This window comes from Lactuca virosa, chromosome 5, assembly GCF_052849685.1.
Source record: "Lactuca virosa cultivar CGN04683 chromosome 5, Lactuca_virosa_CGN04683_v6, whole genome shotgun sequence".
Classification (NCBI taxonomy): domain Eukaryota; kingdom Viridiplantae; phylum Streptophyta; class Magnoliopsida; order Asterales; family Asteraceae; genus Lactuca; species Lactuca virosa.
The window spans coordinates 148,424,200-148,439,042 of NC_136430.1; positions in this window are offsets into that span (position 1 = coordinate 148,424,200).

The following is a 14,843-nucleotide window of genomic DNA, read 5'->3' on the forward strand; positions in this document are numbered from 1 at the left end:
CTCTTCCTTCTTACAATCCACATTTTCAGAGGGTTATGGAATCCCATGAGATGATCCCAGACCTATCACCATAAACGTCTCTGAAGCGATTTTCTCCAAGATCCGTAAAGGTGATGTTTGGTTGATCCACGGGAGCATTCTGATCCGAGCTCCTCTTGAACAAAAATTGACCTTTCTCAGCAGACTTGGCTAGTTTAGCACGTTTTAATGCCACGACATTTGGAGCCTGCGCTGGTTCTTTGTCAAAACGATTGACAACCGTGGTTGTTTTTGTAGGAGGTGGAACTACGAGAGCGTCTTGATTGGGAAGATAGACTCTTGGCTCATTGACAGATGATTTGAATTTGTCACCAAATTCTTCTTCTAGCTTCTTCTTCAAATCATAATAGCTGGCGGTCAACAAACCAAAATGCGTCTGAAGATCGGTGATCTGCTTTGTTTTCTGAGCTTTATCTTCAAGAAGATCAGCAACTTGAATATTGAGCTTGGCGTTCTCAGCTTGAAGGTCTGCAACCTTGATATCAAGCTCGATATTTTTCTGGTTCAGCACACTAATCTCCTTTCTCAGCTCAGGCACTAAGACGTCTTCATCTCCAGATATACCCTCCTCAAATGATATTCCTTTTCCGCGTGAGGAGTGAGTTGGACTTAATGGCTGGGCCAAATGAATAGCTAGTCTCTCAGAGACAGTATCATGATAAGGCCTTGGAGGAGACGATCTCAGGCCAGCAAACGAACCACCAGCTTCATAGATAGAGCTGGGATTTTCTTGAATGGGCACAGATGAGGATGGAGCAAATGTTACAGATGGAGGAGTCTCTGTGGTTTGAGTTGGGTCAGGAAAAACTAGTCTCACCCTTGGATCAATTCTGCGTCTTTTCATCGGGGACTGGGAGGTCAGGACAAACTGGGTATCACTTGTAATTGGCTCGAATGTAGGAACCACATTATCAAGGGAAAGAATCCCTGATGATGTGTTCATATGAATTGAAGAATCAGCCACTTGAACAGTAACCGGAGGCTCAACTTCTCGATCGTCAGCTTTCTCCCTTATCTCCGGTGTTGAATTGGCACCATCATCGATATCTTTGAGGAAGTCATCGAGGTCTTCATTTGGCAAAGGGTACTCAAGTCCGGTAAATTGCATCGAAATATCATCTTCGTCGTAACCGGACAGATCAAGATTCTCATACTCATCCTCTTCTCCTCCTTCAGTCTCAGTAACTTCTTCTGTAGTTCCCTCACTAAAGTCACTCTGAACCGCCACGTTTGTGAGATCATGCTCTTCAGCAACAATGGTGGATGGAGTAGCATTTTCAACCTCATGGTCTGAAACGGTGATAACATTGTCATTCACATTTGCATGTTCTGACGATGCTTGATCAGTTGACATTTGTTCAGACGGCCCATGGGATTCTGAAGAGTCTGACAGCTCAGTAAACTTTCCAAATTTCACGAGAGGGTACCTCCCATGAAACATGATTTTCCCTTTACGGTTCTGTTTGATTAGGCTCACAGTGTTTGGTCTGAAGGCTTTCATGTCAAGTATTTCTCCTGTCTTGACCAGATCAGGAAATAGGCTGTTGATGAAGATTTGAATAAATCTTGGATAGAGCAGGAATTGATCCTTCGACTTCTTGTTAGCATTAGAAACCATCTCTTCCAAAATAAACCTTGAGAAGTTGAAGTCAATCCCGGCAGCCAATGCAACGATCGCTTGAGTATTTCTCGAGGATATTTCGTCTGAACCACCCTTTCTCCCAGATATGCAGTTTACAAATACGTGGGCTAGAAACCTCCAGTAAGGAGGTAACAACTTCTTTAGGGTTGGTGGAAAGACTCCTTCGTATCCCGTCTTCTCGAGATACTCATCAACAACTCTCAGATCTATATCAGTCGGGTATGCAGCTTGATCATCAATCTTCAAGATATCTCTAATGAATTGCTTAGAGATAACAATTTTGCGTCCCCTGATAGAAGCTTCAATCTTCACTGATCCATTGTCTCTAGTCTTGACACTTGCAGATCTCCAGAATTCGTTGATTAGGTTCAGATAAATGATGGGGTTCCATGTAAGTGCAGTTGAGATGCAGCACTCCCTTAGCCTGTACATCATTGATTTAAACTCGTTGTGTGCTACTGGAGGATCATCAAGAAGAATGGACACGTTGTGACTTTCTGCAACTTTGAGACTTTCCATTTTATCTGCACAAAACAAGCCAGGTGAGAAAACATTTGATTATAACAAATTAAAATTATTTTCTCAATTAAATCTATTAAAATTTGCCATTTTAAATTGAATTTTATTAGACAGACATGGGTTTTCGGTCAAAACAGTCAGACCGAAAACTCATAGACCGAACACTAGTGTAGACCGAAAGCCAATTAGAACCGAAAAGGCTTAAATGAGCCGGTTTGACCAAACACAGCTTCGACAGAAAGCCGTCTGAGCTGGCTTGACCGAGAACGGCTCGGCTTGACCGAAAGCCGGTAAGCCGATGAACCGAAAACGGCTTAGACCGAAAGCTCGTCGACAGTTCTTGTTTTCATGATTTGGCCACGATTTCACGGTCGATTCTTGGTAAAAATTACATGGGCATGGTCGGAATCTTCATACCTTCAAGAAAAACAAGTTGATTTGAAGAAATAACACAAAAAAATTTCGAGGGTTTAGAGGATTCTTGGAGGTTTTCGGTCAGAGAGAATGAAATGAGGTAAGAACTGATTTCGGAGTTCCTTTTCTTTTATATATCCGGCCCAAACCCAGTTCTTTCCTGTTTTCTTGGAGAACTGTTTTGCCCTGAAAACCGCCATGGCCATCTGCCATGTAATGTCCATCTCTTCCATATCCTCAGGATGGATCTGGTCTAGGTCAGCAAATGAGAGTTGTGGGGAGAGTTCTCCGGCCACAAAAGCATTGTATCAGTTTACCAAACCAGTGGCGAGGGCCAGATTTTCTTCCTTTTCTTTTAAAGATGAAACTTGAGGACTGATTCCATGAGATTGAACTGGTGCAGCTGTGCATGAACCAACACTAGAACCAACTTGTTCAGCTAAAGTTTGAGGTTGAGGAACTTGAATGTGTTGCATTTGAGGTGTAACGTATGAGGTGGGCTGATGAGTCACATAGGGTTGAACTTGAGGAATATGAACTTGAGGAGCTTGAGGAGTAGAAAAGCTTGAGAAAGCAGTGTTGTTGGTGGTTTGGATCCCAAGATTTGTTGTGGAGTATGAATTGACATGGTTAATCTCCCTTTGCTTATCATCGAGATCACAAGCCTTGATGATCGCCATCGTTTCAGCCAAACTCAAACGGTTCAAATCTTTGGTCTTCTTAATCAATGAGACATTCATATCCCAGGATTTTGGTAGAGAGTTCAGCAGCTTTTTGTTGATCTCCGATCTTGTATACATCACACCAGCAGATCTCATTTCTGTGGTGAGTGTGATAAACCTTTGCAACTGATTCTCAAGTGTTTCTCCCAAGACATAGTTAAACATATTGAACTTTTGTCGCAGCATGTCTTGGCGACTCTGTTTCATGTCTTCGTTGCCTTCATAGACTTCTATCAGTGCTTCCCATAAGGCCTTTGCCGATGTATACTCACGGAAACCTTGAGCGATTTCCGGAGATCATGCCATGGTAAGTGTAGCAAGAGCCTTTTCCTGCTCTTCGACTCTTTCGAAATCATCATCGGTGTAGTTCTCAACTTGCTTGTCAATTATGGTTCCATCTTCCAATGTAGTTGTAATGCGGATTGGACCTCTAAGAATGCTTCGCCATATCTTGAAATCCTTCATTTTGATGTACTTCTCGATCCGATATTTCCATTCTGGAAATCCTTCCGCAGATAACAGTCGTGGAATTCAAGAAGTGGTTCCCATAATCGCATCCAATTCATGGTGAGCTGACATGCTTTGAGATTCCATTTTTTTTTTTTTTTTTGATTTTTGTTGTTTTTTTTTTTTTTTTTTAAATTAACTTGAAAAACAAATAAAAGGATCAAGTAAATAGGTTTTCGGTTTCTGAATGATAAGGGTTTTCGGTTTATGAAGGATCACGGGTTTTCGGCTTATTATGATAAAGGGGGTTTTCGGTTTCTGAAGATTCAAAGGTTTTCGGTTGAAGAACAGTTTTCGGTTTCTGAAGATTCAAAGGTTTTCGGTTGAAGAACAGTTTTCGGTTTCTGAAGATTGAACCGAAAACTAACAGTTTTCAATGAAAAACTTAAATTTTCGATTCGATTTTGATTTCCACACACTTGAAACCTCAAACACAGCTTAGATCTGAGAAGAAATCAATTGAAGATACGTTTTCGGTTGATGAAGATCAAACCGAAAACAATAAGATTTCAACTGAAAAGCTGAAATCCAAGCAGATCTCTATTCCACACGATGCAAACTGTGATCTGATCTTCAAAACTCGAGCAAAAATAAGCTTCAAGAGACCGAGAATGTGAAGAACACGACTGTGAAGCAGAAAACTGAATCAACACACTTGATTGACACCGGTTTGAGCTCTGATACCAATTGTAAGGTCCTGGATGGAAGGATCTTCACCAATGATCAATCAAGCATAAGAAAACAAAGAAGAAATGGAGTAGAAGATGAATGAAACTGAGCTTGCATACGATTAAACACTTGAAACCGTCTGATACAACTTAGGGACCGAAAACTAGCAAAAGTACAACTGTTACTCTACCCTGACAACCTGACATCTATATATACTGTCAAGGACCAAAAATAGTTTTCGGTTAGCAGACAGAAAAAATTGTTTTCGGTCACACCTTGACCAAAAGCTTCCTAGACCGAAAACATTAAGCATACACAAAAGACTCCAAAATACATTGACAAATGCCCTAACTCATCCATACATTGATGCCTAGCCCAAACCATATATATTGGCCCTTCAGTTCCGTTATCCGAGGTGAAAGTGGATAATAAGTTAAGATATATAGAAGAGCCTGAAGAAATCATAAATGAAAGAATGGCTAATCTACGTAATAAAGAAGTGGAGTTGCTGCTTGTCAAGTGGAAACACCCTCGAGGCCCAAATTATACTTGGAAAAATAAGAATGAGATAAGAGCGAAATATCCCCATTTGTTTAAATCGTTGTAATTTCGGGACCAAATACTCAAAAGGAGGAGGTATTTGTAACATACACATTATTAACCTAGTTTAATTATCGTGTTTTGTAAACTTATTAGCTTAAAAATGAATAATATTATTAAATATTATATGATTTTGAGCATTGAGTTCTAACAAGATAGTTTTTACGAGATTTGAAGTAAAACTATGTTTAGAATCATTCGGGAAATATTGGATGTCTTATGAGATTCCGATCAAAAGTCAACTATCGAAATTAATGAAAATATAAAGTTGGAAATAATTAAAAATAATGTTACTGAAAATTGTAGATTATCTCGTTAGAAACATTTAGGCGAAAACCTCATCGAAATCCGAGTTATAACGAAGAAGTTATGACTCCTTAAAGTTTCGCGACAAAACCGGCACGACGCCGTATGACGTAAAAAGTAAGTTTTCAATAAACTACTTTTTAGCTTTAGTGATCTAAATGAAAGTCGTAGTATTCATTAAACCGAGAATTTTCATAAAAAGAACGTCCAAATCTGACTTCATATGAAGAAGTTATGATTTGTCTAAGATTCGGCATAACAATATACAGCTAAAAACTCGAAATAAAGATCGGGTGATTTTTAGCCAACACAACCTAAACGAGAATCGAAGGTCTCTTCAATAGTAGTACAACGGTAAAAAGACAGACGAAAACGGACGTCGGATGAAGAAGTTATGATTTTTTAACGGATTTTCCTGTCCCGGTCTGTTAAAAATAATAATAATTAAAAATAAAGTCAAAATTAGGCGACTGAGTCTAAACGAAAGTTGTAGAGTATAATCTTACTTATGTGTGGATATAAAGAACGTCAAAAACGGAGCTCGTACGCGAAAGTTATGAATTTTTGAAGTTTTGGGCCCAAAATCCGAGAACCTTCGCATACACTAGGCCCGAATTCGGCCACGTCGCCCCTTTCCTCGCATGCAGCCCCATGTCCGACCTGATGAGTCATCCGAAGCGTGGTCCAACCGAAGTCCGATGTGTCCTAGCCGCGCTACGTCCGAAGCGAGCTGCCTCCGGTTCCGACGCGTGTCCAGCGTTATGGCGCGCCCGAAGTTTGACGCGTGCCTTCTCATGCGAGCCACCATGTGCCCCCTTCTCCCCTCTCCGGATCCGAGATGTCGCCTATATAAAGGGAGGTGCGAACCCTCCCGGTTTTGGTTGGAAATTTCTCACTTTTTACACATTAAACCCTCTTTTAAGCTACTTTTAATCCCCCGATGTCTCGGGAACCTACCTAACACCCGAAGAACGTCCTGAAGCGCCCAAAGACCCCGAGAAAATTATCTTTTCGGTTTGAAGCTCAACCCTCGCATGGCCCGGTTTTCAATAAAGCTCCCGGTTTTCATCGAAGAAATTTATTTATAGAAACGAAGTGTTGCCCAAATTACTATTTTAACCTCCGGTTATTTCATGGTGAGTTCAAATTATAGGAACAATTGTATGTTATGTGTTATATGTGCAATATGCTTTCCCGTGTTATTCAGATAATGGATTTATACCTTTGCCCATGTAGAGAATGTCTCCTATAACTTCTGGTATTGGCTTTGAGCATTTAGCCATGTAGAACATGACTCGTATCACTTCTGGTATTGGTATTATGTCTTTGGTCATGCAGAGCATGACTCGTATAACTTCTGGTACCGGCTTTGTGCCTTTGGCCATATAGAGCATGACTCGTATCACTTTTGGTATTGACATAGGGCTATGTGTTGGATTAGGTGTCTAAGCCCATAACTATTTTGGTATGTACTTGACCCGATTATAAGCATGGTCCTTTTAGGTTGCTTTCACCATAGCAACTTGTAGGATGAATTATGAAGAAAGAGGATTAATTATGATTTATTAATATATTATAGGAATAATATATTAAAAGAGAAATCATATTGTTTAATTAATATTAGTCAAGAATTAATTTTGTGGCTAAAAGAGATTAATTAAATAAAGGGGACTGATACTGTAATTATAACATAGTTACAAAGTTAGGCTTAGGATCCATAAAGGAAACATGGACGAATTCTATATGGAGGTCCATATAGAAATCGTCCAAGGGCCTTCTGGAAGGGTCTTTGGGCTGCTTAAGGACTAAGCAGTAAGATTAGGGTTTCCTAGTTGATAACCCTAATAGCCTAAGTATAAAAGGAACCCTTGGCAAGCCAAAAACGCCCCTAACCTTCTAAGAGAAACCCTAGGACGTTTTTGGTGCCTCCTCCCTTTCTCCTTGTTCATCTTGTTGCTTATGGTGTTTGTGACTCCATTAGAGGTGCAACATTTGAGGCACCAGGCTTTCAGAAGTCAATTACAAGAAGGATTCAAATTGTTATTGCTACATAACTATCAAGGTAAGATCTAAACCCTATCCTTATGTTAATATTGATTATCATATGTGTCACACCCCGAAACCGTGATGGCGGAATCGTTCCGGGGTGGAGGATGTCATGCGTAGTATCACAACAATTGAATCATAGCAAGCATAGTAAACACAACCAGACATTGAATACATATAGGAAAAAAAAGGTTTACATTGTTTAATACATAGTTTTTTTCCTATTAAAAGTAAAATAGAAAGATGTGACTCTATCGCTCCGACTTCTGCAAATCCCTGAAAGTACCTGTCTACTAATCCCCTGAGAATACAAGCAGTTTTGAAAGAATATCAGCATAAAGCTGGTGAGTTCATAAGCATTTAGTTTTAGAGGAAAAATGCTCTTTGATTCTTTTGAAAAGTATGCCTCAAGAAAATCCTATATTTTCTTATGAAAGGTAGAGTTGAAAGAGTATCTATTAGTAGAAGATAAACCATCAGTTTTAGAAAACATGTTATCCGTCCTAGAGGTAGAGAGGCCAGTTTAGAAATCCCTGAATACTATCTGTATATATAAAAGTAGTTTTATTACTCAAAATAAAGCAAATGAAGAGTAGAGTCCGTAAACAAAATTAGTTTATACTTATTTGTGAGTCGTATAACCATACTTGATATGACCGAGAGACCTTTATAACGTTCTTCAGGCTTTAAGCTAAATGACATTTGTTCACCCCAGGCATGCCCGCCTAACTGTAGCTAACAGTTCAGGTGTGGGATTGTCAGTCCCGAATAGATCTATTCATAAATATCACGCTCTCCCTCCAGGAGACTCTGGTTATACTAAAAGGATTTATCACTATACACCTAAGGGTACAGTATTGAAGTAGCGCCTCACAATTCTGTATAATCTAGTTTACTAGCGAGAAATCCGTATAAAACAGTAATTATCCTTGAATAAATGTACTTTATACTTCTGAGAAAACATATAACATAAACTAAAGCTGTCATAGTTTATATATGTTCATTTATGAAATCTGATTAAGTAGAGACTGCCTAGAGGGTTATCCCAAACTATACCCATTATAGTTTATTAGAGTTGATATGGAAAATGCTTTGTAAAAACCTTTCTGAAAGCTATGAAGTTAGATTTCCAAAATAGAAGTTTCCTTTATGCTCAACATATTACAAAAAGAGATAAAATATCTGAATATGTTATTAAACGAGGAAATCGTTGGACTGCATTAATGAGTTTAAAGCTTAATAAAATACTTTGAGCTTGACTTGTATTCCCCCCTGAAAACATTAAAAACACGGAAAATGTAGGGGTATGAACTCACCTTTGGAAGATGTTTCGAAGGTAGATTCGCGTAAGGACAAGAAGTTCCACAACTGAATTACCGAGACACAACGAGTCCTAAATGACAATTAGAGACATATATCGCCATGAATATAGTGTTTAGAAGCAACTAAATGCAAGGGAACCCCCTTAGGGACTAGGAAATACTTGAACCAAGTGTTGGAATCACATGCGATTCTCCTAAGGGAAGTGTATGGTCCATGTGAAGTGTGTGCGGTCATGGGTGTGCGGCCAGGTGGCGTGTGCGGTTGCACATAGGAGTGTGCGGCCGTACAGAGGGTGTGTGCGGCCGTACACAGGGGTGTGCGGTCGTACACCCTTCATATGTGCCCCAAGAGTCGATTTTCAGCGTTTTAAGGTTCAAACCAAGTCCAACTAGAAGATAGGGAATCAAACTCTCACTTTGGAGGTTCTTTGAGGTGTGTACAGCCACCTTATGAAGGTGTGCGGTCGTACACCTTCATGTGATGAAGAACATGATGAACTTTGATGGTTAAGGGCTTAGATCCATGGGTCCTTCATGTATGATAAGCTAGGTGATGGAAAACTCACGTTTTTGAGGCCTTGAGAGCGTTCTTGGATGATGTTTTTAGAGAGAGAAAGTAGAGTGCAGCCAAATGAAAGGAATGAGTGAAGGGGTCACCCTATATAAATAGGGATGAGTGTGCGGCTGGAGGATGGGTGTGCGGCCACACACTCGTGTGTGCGGCCATACACTCGGGTGTGCGGCCACACACTCATGTGTGCGGCCATACACTCGGGTGTGCGGCCACACACTCATGTGTGCGGCCAAATACTCGGGTGTGCGGCCACACACTCATGTGTGCGGCCATACACTCGGGTGTGTGACCACACACTCATGTGTGTGGACACACACTCCTTTTGATGGAGTGTTTGGCCTATTTGCAACCCTAAATCTTAAACCAACCCATCCCTAATTCAAACTTTGGTTGTACAAAGCTTTAGATCCTCCAAACAGGCTCAAAACAATGATCAAAGATAGCTGAACGAGTTTAGCATTGATAGAATTGGCTAAGTGTACAAGATAAAAGTTTCGGGTTGTCACATCATCCCCTCGTTAGAGGGAATTTCGTCCCAAAATTCAAGAATAAAGTTGTAACTCGTAGACTTGGAAAAGATGGGGTACTTTTGTTTCCTTGGATTCTCGTGCTCCCAAGTGAATTCTGATGGGTTTTGAGCATTCTAACACTTCCTAAGTGTACATGCAACCCTAATAACCTTGGATCTATGTTTGTCTAATAATCATGCAAAGTTGAATTCCAAGGTTATATTCCTATCTAGCATACATGGGGAACATTTTTAACTTGAATGAAAGATAGAATAACTTACCTTGTTGTTGATTATGATCCTTGAAACCTTGTGAGCCTAGCACCCCAAGTGTGATGCCTCAAATGCTTCACACAACACCAAATGCAAAGGAGTAAACTTTGAGAGAATCTTACACTTGCAAAATCGGCTCTAGCCCTCTTGTTTCTTATGTGTAGCCAATTTTGGTGGAGAATGGGTTTCTTATATAGTGTTGACACATCTAGGGTTACACCATGTAAACCCTAATGTGTCATGACTCTTCATTTCCATGACCCATGGGTTTGTAACTCCCATGGAGCATCCTATGGGTGGAACCCAACTTGATAATCCATGGAGCCTCTTAGCCTACTATATAAGATATGGAAGATTTACATAATCTACCCATATATTTAATTAGTTATCTTTTGATCACTTAATTAATTCTAAATTAATTCTTGATCAAACTAATTAAATAATATTATTAATATATTAGAACTTATAATATATTAATAAACCATAAGTGTTATTTCTCTCATTTTAGTTTATCCAATTGCATGGTGCCATGCAACCCAAATGGACCATGCCGGGTCGTGTCAAGTACATACCAGAAATAGTTATGGACTTAGACACCTTATCCAACAGTCTCCCACTTGGATAAGTCTAATAACTATAACTGCAATACTTCAGGAACCGATCGGCAATCGTTGCTCTTTCAAGGTCTCTCGGAACTGAGAAGATGATGATACGCCATTTAAGATAAGTGATCATATAATCCTCTGTTCTAGATATCAGCCGGACAAATACATGGAACAGTGTCTTACTTTGTGTCCAGCAGTTTGTTTCCCGATTTCCGATTTGTTTGACATAGAACTCAATTGAACACATCAACTTAGTTCTGACCGGGCCCGGTACATAGGTCAAAACAAAATCATCGAGGGGCCCAGATATCAGCTTCTAATCCAAGAAGGAACAGATAAACTTCGACTCATATGTTTGTTCTGCTACTCATTGAATTATACACAAGAGCACATTTTATAACATCGAGTTACCAATGCGTTTTCGTACAATCAATGCATAACCAACTCATAAGTAACAAATCATATATCTAGGTTTGAAGACTTATATGATATTACCGTCTCACGATCACTCGAGATAAATTCCATGAAGTGATTCCAGTGAACGTGGGTTGAGTCCAATGCTCAGAACTTATGAGCACTCATGAGTGTTGTAGCCATGTCCAACAACTTAGACCTCTGCAACCAATCATGACAGTCTTGATTCATACCTACTTCCGACATATGACCGACTGTGGAGGTTCGAATAATATGATATACCAAACATAATTATTCTGGAAGTGAAAACATGCAAAAGAAATATAGTAAACGATCGACAAGAGATAGCAACACTTTACTCATAAATAAAACACATTTTATTCATCATCTAATGTCAATTACACTTTACAAATTTCAAGCTTATCTAACTACTAAATCTAATATCATCCTTTAGCCCTATGCTCCGAGCATGCTGGAGATGCTTAACCCGAGTCAGTCCTTTCGTGAGGGGATCTGCTGGATTCTCATCCGATGATACCCTCTTTGCCACGAGGAGTCCTTCTTCTATTCGATGTCTGATGAAATGGTATTTTCTGTCGATGTGTCTGGATCTCCCGTGATCCCTTGGTTCCTTGGCTAAGGCAACTGCACTTTCACTATCATAGAAAATTTCCATTGGCTCTTTAATAGCTGGTACAAATCCAAGGTCTCCAATGAAGTTCTTCAGCCATATCGCCTCCTTTGCTGCCTCGCTAGCTGCTATATACTCTGATTCGCAAGTTGAATCAGCCACTGTCTCTTGCTTGGAACTCTTCCAAGAAATTGCTCCTCCAATTAAGGTAAAGACCCAGCCTGACTGAGAGTGGAAATTATTCCTATCAGTCTGAAAGCTAGCATCACTATACCCTACAACTCTCAAGTCTTCACTCCCACCGAGGGTAAGGACCCAGTCCTTAGTCCTCCGTAGGTACTTGAGGATATTCTTTACCGCAGTCCAGTGTGCCTTGCCAGGGTTCCCCTGATACGTGCTAACCATGCTCAAAGAAAAGGCTACATCAGGTCGAGTACACGTCATAGCATACATGATTGATCCTACAGCCGAAGCATAAGGTATTCGACTCATTTCTGCTATCTCAGCCTCAGTACTAGGGCTTTGTGTCTTACTCAATCTGGCGTTACTCTGGATGGGTAACTCTCCTTTCTTGGAGTCCTGCATGCCGAATCTCTTCAGCACCTTATCCAAGTAGGTACTCTGACTAAGTCCAATTAGTCTTTTACTCTGGTCTCTCAAGATCCTTATCCCTAGAATATAGGCAGCTTCTCCTAGGTCCTTCATAGAGAAACACTTCCCAAGCCAGGACTTAACTTCCTGCAGAGTTGGGATGACATTTCCTATGAGTAGTATGTCATCCACATACAATACCAAAAAGCTAACTATACTCCCACTAGCCTTGACATATACACAAGATTCATCTTCACTCCTAGAAAAGCCAAATTCTTTGACTTTGTCATCAAAGCAAAGATTCCATCTGCGAGGTGCTTGCTTTAACCCATAAATGGATTTCTCAAGCTTACACACTTTATTAGGGTACTCTGTATTGACAAAACCCTCTGGCTGACACATGTAAACATCCTCAGCCAACTTTCCATTAAGGAAAGCCGTTTTGACATCCATTTGCCATATTTCATAGTCATGAAATGCAGGTATGGCTAACAGAACCCTAATAGACTTAATCTTGGCCACTGGAGAAAAGGTCTCATCATAATCAACTCCCGGAGTTTGTGAGAAACCCTTTGCAACCAGTCGTGCCTTATAAGTGTGTACATTACCATCCATGTCGGTCTTCTTTTTGAAGATCCATTTGCACCCTATAGTCTTACGACCTGGTACATTCTCAACCAAGTTCCAAACTTGATTGTCATACATAGACTGTATCTCGCTGTCCATTGCCTCTTTCCACTTGGCTGACTCAGGGCCTGCCATGGCTTCCGCGTAACTGTTAGGTTCATCCAGACCTATCAGTGTCTCATCATTGATAAGTGTATCACCTTCCGCAGTAATATGGAATCCATAGTAATGCTCAGGTGCATTCCTAACCCTTGTGGAACGGCTCAGAGGTACAGACTTGTCAATTGGCTCAACAGGAGTTTCCTCCTCAAGTTGAGTGCTAGGGTTTGAAGTTCCTTCACCACTTGACTCTTGAATTTCTTCAAGGTCAACTTGCCTCCCACTGTCTCCTTGGCTTATGAACTCTCTCTCTCGAAAGAAAGCCCTCCTAGCTACAAAGACCACATTCTCACTAGGTCTGTAGAAGAGGTAACCAAAGGATTTCTGTGGGTAGCCGATGAAAATACACCTCTCACTTCGAGGTTCGAGCTTATCATGAGTCTCGCGTCTCACGAAAGCCTCGCAACCCCAAATCTTAATGTGATCTAGTTTGGGTACTTTACCAGTCCACATCTCATGAGGAGTTTTGGCAACTTTCTTTGTGGGAACTAGATTAAGGATATGGGCGGCAGTCTCTAAGGCATACCCCCAAAATGAGATTGGTAGCGAAGCTCGACTCATCATGGAACAAACCATATCCAACAAGGTTTGATTACGCCTCTCAGCTACACCATTCAACTGCGGTGTCCTGGGAGGTGTCAATTGTGAGACAATCCCACATTCCCTAAGATAGTCGAGGAACTCTGAACTAAGATACTCACCACCTCGATCGGATCGAAGCATCTTAATGTTCCTGCCCAATTGATTCTCGACTTCCTGTTTAAACTCTTTAAACCTCTCAAAAGTCTCTAACTTATTCTTGATTAAGTAGACATATCCATATCTACTGTAATCATCAGTAAAAGTCAAATAATAACGATTAGCATCCCTTGTGGCATGTTTGAAGGGCCCACACACATCCGTGTGTATAAGATCCAACAAACCTTCACCCCTCTCACAAGAACCTGTGAAGGGTGACTTTGTCATTTTTCCAAGTAAGCATGATTCGCAACTATCATCTGACTTTAGGTCAAATGACTCCAATACTCCATCCTTTTGGATTTGGCCTATGCGTTTCTTGCTTATATGTCCAAGACGACAATGCCATAATGATGCTTTATCCAAGTTATTATCATTAACAGAATCAATACACAATACATTATTTCCTAAGTTATCAACCACAGATACAGTTTCATACACACCATCACAAGGTAATGCTTTAAAATAAAGAACATTATTAAAGTAAGCATTAATCGAACCAACTTCATTATCAAATGAAAAGGTGAAACCTTGTTTATACAATGCATGAAAGGAAATAATATTTCTTGCCATTTCTGGCGAATAACAACATTTATTCAAATCTAAACTAAACCCACTACTTAGCGATAAAGTATAAACTCCAATCTTGGTGACAGGTAAAGCTTTCCTATTCCCCATGATTAAGTTTATTCTTCCATGCTCCACATTCTCACTTCTTCTTAGTCCCTACAAATCAGAACATATATGAATACCACAACCGGTATCAAGGACCCAAGAGTTAGAATGGGGTGAGTTATTAGATAAGATAGTGTAAATACCTGCATGGTTGGGTTTAACTTTCCCATCCTTCACATCTTGCTGGTACTTTGGGCAGTTCCGCTTCCAATGTGACTTTTCATGGAAATAGAAGCATTCAGCCTCTTTAGGGTCAGAAGAA